The following is a 9,410-nucleotide window of genomic DNA, read 5'->3' as shown; positions in this document are numbered from 1 at the left end:
TCATCAACCTAACATTCCAAAGAAAGACTTTGCATTATTTACATACCAAAACACATGTATGCAATAATCACTCACAGGATTAACAAATTCCAAAGAATCATTCCGCATTTTTTATACATTAAGGCACATATATGCAATAATCACTCACATGATTATCTATCCAAAGCAAGACTATGCATTATTTACACACCAAGATACATATATGTAATAGATACTCATACAAGGATTAACTATATACAATTTCAGTATATAATGACCTCTCTCTCTTTGTCTATATATTCAACCGTGACTGAATTCACAATAGAGTCTCGATATTTGGACAACTCATACCAACATCATTTTTCTTCACAATATCATAGCTTCAAAAAAGGCATTTTTGGGAGAAAAAAAATTCTAAAAAACCATGCATATTTACATAAACTAAGGACACCAAAATATATACGGTTTAACAGTATATTCTACAAAAAATCATCATACTCCAGAAAAATAAGCAAATACTAAACACAGACAAAATGTAACATTTGATCACCAATAGCACCACCCAACCACCGTCAAAACAGTCGCACCCACCACCACGACAAACCACCGTCAAAACAGTTGCACCCACCACCATGACCAACCACCGTCAAAATAGCCGCACGCACTACGACGACCAACCATTGTGAAAACACGCGCACCTACCACCACGACCAACCATCGTCAAAACAGCCCCACCCACCACGACGACCAACCACCGTGAAAAGAGGCGCACCCACCACTACCACCATCAACGTTCGAAGAGAATGCTTGAGGAGAAGGTGAAAGAGGATGTGGAGGAGAAGAGCATAAACGGAAACTGAGAGGTGCAACCCCAATGTCTAACCTAATTTCATAATGTCACCAAAGACACTCAAATGTCCTCTTTTCTTAAATTTTAACTGGACCCCACAACACAAGTAAAATATTATTTTCTTTGCCACATCAGTCTTTGTATGCTGGAGCAACAAATTTAGGTTGTTCAAATATCGGGACTCATTTATATAAAAGTGTGTTACGTGAGAGAAAACATACAAGCAAAGAAAATTAATGGCACGCAAAGAAATTGTCAGATTAACAAAAAAGAGAAAAGTTTCTTTGACATCATTAACAGGAAAAAAACATACACTTAACACTCTAACTAATCCACACTTTAGCTGCTTCAAACCAATTTTAAACGATCACAAAACAACTCAATCATTCCACCAAATGCTTCAAATCAAATCACAGATTCAGAATAATACTTACTCAGCTACACGCGTGTATGATTTACACAAAAAAATATTTACAAATAATGTTTTAATTAATTTCAATTCTGCAGTGCTAATTTTATTTTACCACCATAACTTCACCAATTTAAGTCTAACACCAAATCAACCAAATTCAATTTTACCAGTGAGATGCGTTCCAGCCAAAGCACCGTTTCGATTTGCTCAAAATAAATTCAATCCCTCCAATTCCAATCAACCAACAAATACTGCAAAATGCTAATTACACCAGTAGCTGCCAATTTACACTGCACCAAAACCAATTTCAGATTTCCACTGCTGGAAAAAATAAAAATTCTGCACCAAACTTTCATAAATCAGCACTGAAACAGCCAGCAGAAAATCACCGGAAAAGTGTGTTACTGCCAACGATTCTGCTCCAAAAAGTGCGTCACTTGAATTTCACCGTTCTCCGATCAATCTCGTGTCACCGATTCATGAATGCAAATACCGATTCGAAATTTGTCGAAGCTTGCGATGCACAGTAACAATAGCAAAAACACAGGACCAATAAATTTCTAAATCGAAAACTAAAATGGAAGAAATAAAAAACACAATTGAATTTCAATCTCCTTACCACATCCGCACCGAAATCAGTACTCAAACCAGAGTTAGTGAAAATGGAGAATGGAGAAGAAACCTAACCTTGATTTGTGTTCACCTTGCCTTGAATCGAAATAAAGGGACGGAATATGCAGTGGGGTTCCAGTGGAGTGCGGTAGGAGTTAGACGGAAATGAGAGGGAAATGAGACGCTTAGTTTTACTTGAATTCCTAAAAAAACTCCCTACACTTGCTTGTATTTATACTTATTCAAATAATTTTGTGGCTTATGTTTTTAAGTTGCTCAATCAAATATTAAGGATCACATTGATGGGATCGTCAATTCTTCATATTTGCAAGCTCATGAAGTACAAAAACAAGTAGAAATAAGTTAACAAGTTGAGTTATTAAGAATTGAACTTCAAACTGACTTATGAAATAAAATTCATAGTAATTTATATGTTTATCTGAGTCAATTTTGAATCTTCAACAAATTTTTTTTATGAGAGGTTTTTCAATTCGTGCATGAGTCTACAAATTTGTGGTTGGTTCAATAGCGGATGGTGTGATCCTTCATTAGGATAAACTTGGGTGGTGTGATCCTTCATTAGGATAAATTTTATATTACTCTTATATCATTATATCATATTAAGAAGTGAATTTAAATCTAACTCAATCTTATACGTAAAGAGTTTATAACTTTCACTTATTTTTAGTATGGAATGTTTTTTATATCCGGGGAATTGACATATCAATTAAGAAATAGATGAGATTGCAATGAGGTTAAAAAGAACACATGCAAAAGGGAAGGTAATAATAATTATGACATAGAAGAAAGAACTACGCTGACATAGAGAACTTTTAAACCTTAATATATTCTAACTTTTTTTTAAAAAAAAATAACAATTTAAGAACCAAAATATAACATTATAGATAAAACATTAATTAAGGAGTAAGATATTTATAATATATATATATATATAGTCTTAAGCTGTGAAGCTCGGATACGCCCAAAACCGAGCTGTTTGCGCTTTCGATACGCCGTCGACGTGGATATACGGCGGGTGCATGCACGACGCGGTGTTGGACGCAGCTGTATGGGTCAAATACGACTTTTCTCCAGAACATGGCGGAGGAGACGCGGTCCACTCTTTAAACCCTTATTTCATAGAGAATCTTAACTAAAATCTCAAATAAAATCATAAAATCTTAAACCAATCATTTAAATAAAAAAAATATATAAAAATCTTTAAAAAATCCAGAAATAAAAAAGGAAATTAATAATAAATAAATTTTTTTCCTTAAAAAAATTATAATTTGAAAAATAAACTCTATAAATATGAGTTAGAACGAATAACAGAGCATCGTTGAACTCAAATAGAAGGCGTAAAGTGGTGAGCCTTCCAGAAGAAGAAAGGAAAAAGAAGAAAGAAAGAAAAATAAGAAAAAAGAGAACCTGGTGGAGAGAGGAAAGTAATTATCCTTAGTTTTAATATTATAATATCACTTTCACACTGCCCAATTGTCCATTCAATAAATCCCTTTGGATTCCATGTTAAAATTCTTAAACTTTTTTTCATTGCCATTAAAATGCATACCTATCATTGTTACACTATTGTTACAGAGACAGGTATACTCTTTCATATAATTTACATACAATACAATATTAATTTGAATTTAATTTTTTTATTAAATTTTTAATATTTTCAAATAATTTATATATAATTATATTTATTAGGATTATTTTTTATTCAATATTTTAATCAGCATTGTAGATCTGAATAAAAATACAGTAATTTTGAATTTAAGTTTTAATATTTTCAAATAATTTAAATATAATTTATTATATAAATATATCATTGTAATTCTGAATAAAGATACAGTAATTTTTAATTTATTTATTTTATTTAATTTTTAATATTTTCAAATAATTTAAATATAATTATACAATATTATGTATTCTTATATAATTTAAATATTTTATTTTATTTTTAAATTACTAACATGAAATAATTTTTTTATATTTTAAATATTCACTTAAATTTTTATTAAAAAATAATATTTTATAAAGGTAAATTAAACTTTTAACCTAAAAATATTAAATATTGAAGATAATTTATTTTCTAATAATTATATTAAAACAAAAAATATAAAATAACCTTAAATAAATAACATAATAATTGAATATATTTTTTAAAAATAAAATATATTATAATTCATCTTTAATTTCTTACATATTTTATTTTTTATATTTATAATTTGATTTCTATTAAATGAATTTATTTGATTTCTATTAAATGAATTTATTTGATTTTTATATGTAAGTAAATCTTTTATATTTAATTTATTTTATTATAGGAAATTAAGATGAATATACCCAATCAAACTACCGAACAAGAAGATGAAACAAAACCTTTGTGGAGATATGTTTCAAAGTTAAGGAAAACTCCTGGTGGTGGAAATAATATGATCAAGTGTAGCTTGTGTGATTTTTCATTTAATGGATCTTACACTCGAGTAAGAGCTCATTTGTTAAGAAATACAGGGGGAGGAGTTATAATTTGTGCAAATGTGACCCCGTCAAAACTGGTTGAGTTCAAGAAATTAGACAATGAAGCATATTGAAAATAGAATATTAAAAAAAGAATAAGGTTCATTTGCCACATGTATATGATGAAGGAAAGCAGACCAACAATGATCTTAACCTAAAACTGAAAGGTTATTTACAAGCTGCTTTCAATATTCAAGCGAAGATACTTTTGATTGTGAAGTTGCGAGGATATTTTATTCTTCAGGACTACCATTTCATTTAGCAAGAAGTCTTTATTATAGGAGTGCCTTTTCTTTTGTAGCTAATACTTCTAATCTTAGTGGGTATGTACCGCCAAAATATAATAAACTGAGAGGTCATTTACTTTCAAAGGAAAGAAGGCACGTAGAAAACCTTCTGCAACCTATAAGAAACTCATGGAATCAGAAAGGTGTAACCATTGTTAGTGATGGGTGGAGTGATCCTCAAAGAAGGCCACTTATAAATTTTATGGTTATCACTAAGATTGGACCAATGTTTTTGAAGTCAGTAGATGGGTCTGGTGAAATAAAGGACAAAGATTTTATTGCTAAACACATGAGAGATGCAATTATGGAGGTTGGGCAAAAAAATGTGGTACAAATTATAACTGATAATGCATCTCTATGTAAGGCAACAGGTATGCTCATATAATTAGAATTTCCTTCAATCTACTGGACTCCTTGTGTAGTGCACACCTTGAATCTTGCATTGAAAAATATATGTGCAACAAAAAATACCGAAAAAAATAATGATACTTATCAACAATGTTCTTGGATCTCACAAATTGTTGATGATGCAACCTTTATTAAAACCTTTATTATGGGGCACTCTATGAGATTATCAATGTTCAATAACTTCAACTCATTGAAATAGCTTTTTTTTGCTTCAACAAGATTTGCTTCAACCATAGTCATGCTAAAAAGGTTTAGAAGTTTGAAGAAAGGGCTCCAAGAGATGGTTATTAGTAATGAATGGTCTTCTTACAAAGAGGATAATGTCGATAGTGCACAATTTGTGAAAGAAACTTTGTTGAATGATAATTGGTGAATGAAGGTTGATTACATATGTAACGTCCAACCCTCGGGCGTTGACCGGACGGGGGCGTTGACCGGCCTCGGGCGTTGACCAAAGTCAACATGATGGGGCTCCGAAGTTGGAACTCACAGAAAGTACAACAGGCCGGGAAAGTGTTCCCTTAGGCTCACAGGTTCGCGGGTGAGGGCGACCGTGGAGGGGGCGGCACGGTGGCAGGGCGTGGAGGCCTCGGGCCTCGACACCTCAATAGTAAAGATAGACAAAGAAATGTGGTTTTCAAGCCACACCCCCAGTTACCAGTAGGGAGAGACCCAACTCACGAGGGATTCGTGCATGAGGTGTAGGGACGCGGTAGTACGCACCATCGTCAAAGAGCCACTGGGACCGAGACGACCCGAGGGAGGGTCACGTCCCAGAGGGTGATCTGCATGCATGGCACGTGAGGAAGGCATGTGACTCCCAGGGCGGATGACTCGGAGGTTAGGTGCATGAGTTGGCACCCAAGCAGTCATCCCGTTCCAGTTGCACTACGACAGGGAAATCTTACACACTGGACGACCCTAAGTTTGGGCGTTAGTGTCGCTAAGACGCGCCTACAGAACGCTTAAGTCACAGCTAAACAGGAGGGCAATAACACCAAAGGTATATAAGGTTGACAACAGACATAACTAAGGTACGTTTTGACATTTTACAGAAACACTCTACGCTTTCGTAAGTGCAAGTAACGCATTTCCGAGAGTGAACATAGTGAGAGGGAACACACAGTGATCTCAGAGTGATAGTTTGACGTTCATTTTCCGAGATACTGACTTGACCGTCGGAGTGCAAACGGCCGCGAGGGTGCCCTTTGTTTCTCTGTTTTCAGGTGATTCTACCGGAGGAAGGGAACGTTGGAGCGAAAGGTTCTTGCAAGTGAAGTCAACAAAAACGCACGAAGACGTTAGGTCAACCGACGGGAACATTTGGCGCCCACCGTGGGATACGATCTAAAACATTTGTCCCAACCGCAAGAAATTTCAAGATTCATCAAGAAAGTTCAAGATTCATCGAAAAAAGTTCAAGATTCACCAAGAAAGTTTGAAGTTTCGTTAAAACAGTTCAAGATTCGTCAAGAAACATCCAAGAATGAGGAACACCAGGCAAAGTTCTACGGCGCATGTGGGAAGTGAGAGCTTGACCCTACAACAGGTGATGGAGATGATGCAGGGCCTCCAGAAGGCGGTGGCGGCGTCAAAGGCGGAGCAGGAATGTATCCAGCTGGACCTTGCAGCGTCGCAAGCAAGAAATGAGGAGTTGCACCGCACCAACGAGGAATTGCGTCGCGGGTTGCTTAACCAGGCTGGGAGTCGTGAAACAGAGGATCAAGAATGTGTTACACCTCCCAGAGAGTTCCACATGCCCTTCTCGCAGGCGATCATGGATGCGGTGATACCGTCCACGTTCGTAGGGCCGAAAGCTACGTTTACTAGTATGGAAGATCTAGAGGCACATCTCACTGCGTTTCACACGCAGATGATGCTGGTTGGCGGTTCTGACGTCGTGAGGTGCAAGTTGTTCATGAGCACGTTGGTGGGGATAGCAATGGATTGGTTCATCAGTCTCCCAGACAGCCACGTGACTTCGTTTGCACAGTTGTCACAGTTGTTCAGGGAATAGTATATCGCGTACCGCGCTCCCCCACCTAATTCTTACGATCTTTTTGACATAAGGTAGTACCAGAGGGCGCATTCTCAGGGTATAATCAGATCAAGATGCACCCAGAGACGAGTGTAAAACAACGTTTATGACCGAGACGTCCTGTTATTGTTATACAGTGATGCCATTCAGTCTAAAGAATGCGGGAGCCACATACCAGAGGCTGATGGACAGGGTCCTTGCACCCATGCTAGGAAGAAACGTCCATGCCTACGTAGATGATATGGTGGTGACCTCGCAGGAGAGGGGTCAACACATAGCTGATCTGGAAGAGCTATTTGCTACAATAGCAAAGTACCGCTTGAAGTTAAATCCCGAGAAGTGTGTGTTTGGGGTCGAGGCGGGGAAATTTTTGGGTTTCCTACTCACTAAGCGTGGGATAGAGGCAAAGCCAGACGGCGATTCTCGCCATGAGGAGCCCTGCCTCGATAAAGGAGGTACAACAACTGACAGGGCGGATGACTGCCCTGTCCAGATTTGTATCCGCTGGAGGAGACAAGGGTCACCCTTATTTCCAGTGTTTGAGAAAAAACAGCTGGTCTGTATGGACCGCAGAGTGTGAGGAAGCATTCCTCAAGTTAAAGGAGTATTTGGTCACCCCTTCCGTGTTGTGCAAGCCACAGCTAGGCGTGCCGCTCTAATTGTATTTTTGCAGTGAAGGAGCGAGCGATCAGCTCAGTCCTCGTTAAAAAGCAGGACCAGACGCAAAGGCCAATATATTTTGTAAGCAAAGTACTGCAGGGGCCAAAGGTGAGATATCAGGCCCTGGAGAAGACGACCCTAACCATGGTGTTCTCGGCCAGGAGGCTTCATCATTACTTTCAGAGTTTCACGGTGGTGGTAATGACGGACCTACCTATCCAGAAGGCGTTGCAGAAGCCAGATGTAGCAGGGAGAATGGTACGCTAGGTCATGGAGCTCTCGGAGTTCGATGTTCATTATGAGCCCCGAGGCCCCATCAAGGGCCAGGTGTACACGAATTTTGTAGTAGAGCTCTTCCCAGGAAGTGCGCAGCCAGAGAAGGAGGTCAGTTTTCGATGGGTGCTCTCGGTGGATGGGTCCTCCAACCAGTAGGGGAATGGAGCAGGTGTAATCTTAGAAGGGCCAAACGGGTTGTTGATCGAGCAGGCCCTGAGGTTTGCTTTCAAGGCAAGCAACAACCAGGCGGAGTACGAAGCCCTCATAGTTGGGATGCTCCTGGCCAAGGAGATGGGGGCACAAAGCCTACTGGTGAAGAGTGATTCCCAGTTGGTTACGGGTCAAGTCACCAGGGAGTATCAAGCCAAGGACCCACAGATGGTCGCATACCTGGGGTATGTACAAGTCCTGAGGAAGGCATTCGCGGTGTTTGAGCTGGTGCACGTCCCGAGGGAACATAATGCTCGTGCTGACCTACTCGCCAAGTTGGCCAGTTCGGGCAAGGGGGGAAGGTAGAGGACAGTGATACAGGAGACCCTTAAGACACCACGGACGTTTGTCGCTGATAACATGGTAGGCGTCCATCAGATCAGTACGTTTAGAAAAAGGGCGAGGAGTCACCGGTCGCTGACTCAGAAAGCGCTGAGGACGGCCAGTGTGAGTGCCTATTCGGTCTCGATGGGAGAAGGGGATCCTATGAAGAGGGGGACACGTGGATGACGCCCTACAGACGCTACCTGGCTTATGGGATACTCCCATTGGAGCCCGAGCACGACAAGAAGATAAAGAGAAATTCTGCCAAGTACACCCTTCTGGATGGGGAGTTGTTCAGGCACGGTTTCACTCACCCAATCCTGGTGTGTGTGGGTGGAGAGTAGGGTACACGTATAATGGCAGAGCTCCATGAGGGGATTTGCGGTAGTCACGTAAGAGGACGCTCTTTGGTGTCGAAGGTAGTCCGTGCGGGTTATTATTGGCCCACGATGAGAGAAGATTGCATAAGGCACGCCCAGCGGTGTAGGCAGTGTCAACAACACGTCATTTGGCATAAGGCACCTCCAGAAGAGCTGAGGTCGATTTACAGCCCGTAGCCTTTTCACACGTGGGGAATCTACATTCTGGTGCCCTTCCCTTTTGCGATAAGGCAGATGAAGTATTTGGTAGTGGCCATTGAATACTTCACGAAGTGGATCGAGGTTGAACCGGTAGCACAGATTATAGCCCATAAGGTGCAACACTTTGTGTGGAGGAATATAGTATGTCGTTTTGGCGTGCCAAGGCGTCTTGTCTCTTACAATGGTACACAGTTCGCAAGCCAGCAGCTGGGCAAGCTATGTACAAAGGTCAGGATAAAGCAGGTGTTCG

General features: G+C 39.4%; 1 long non-coding RNA gene and 1 pseudogene across 1 annotated transcript; one reads left to right on the top strand and one right to left on the bottom strand.

Moving 5' to 3' along the window:
* Window positions 1–1,234: 1,234 nt before the first annotated feature.
* LOC150029570 (uncharacterized) lies at window positions 1,235–2,042 on the bottom strand. The gene is made up of 3 exons (XR_016521091.1): window positions 1,929–2,042; window positions 1,631–1,754; window positions 1,235–1,531 (listed from the first exon to the last, which is right to left on the bottom strand). It is a non-coding gene; the product is annotated as an uncharacterized LOC150029570 (long non-coding RNA).
* A 2,150-nt stretch (window positions 2,043–4,192) lies between these two features.
* On the top strand, window positions 4,193–5,232 carry LOC150029569 (uncharacterized; annotated as a pseudogene).
* Window positions 5,233–9,410: the final 4,178 nt, after the last annotated feature.

The sequence above is a fragment of the Phaseolus vulgaris genome, chromosome 1, assembly GCF_051622355.1.
Source record: "Phaseolus vulgaris cultivar YP4 chromosome 1, ASM5162235v1, whole genome shotgun sequence".
NCBI classification, from domain to species: domain Eukaryota; kingdom Viridiplantae; phylum Streptophyta; class Magnoliopsida; order Fabales; family Fabaceae; genus Phaseolus; species Phaseolus vulgaris.
The sequence above is the reverse complement of the archived record's forward strand: the minus strand, read 5'-3'. Positions and strand labels throughout refer to the sequence as shown.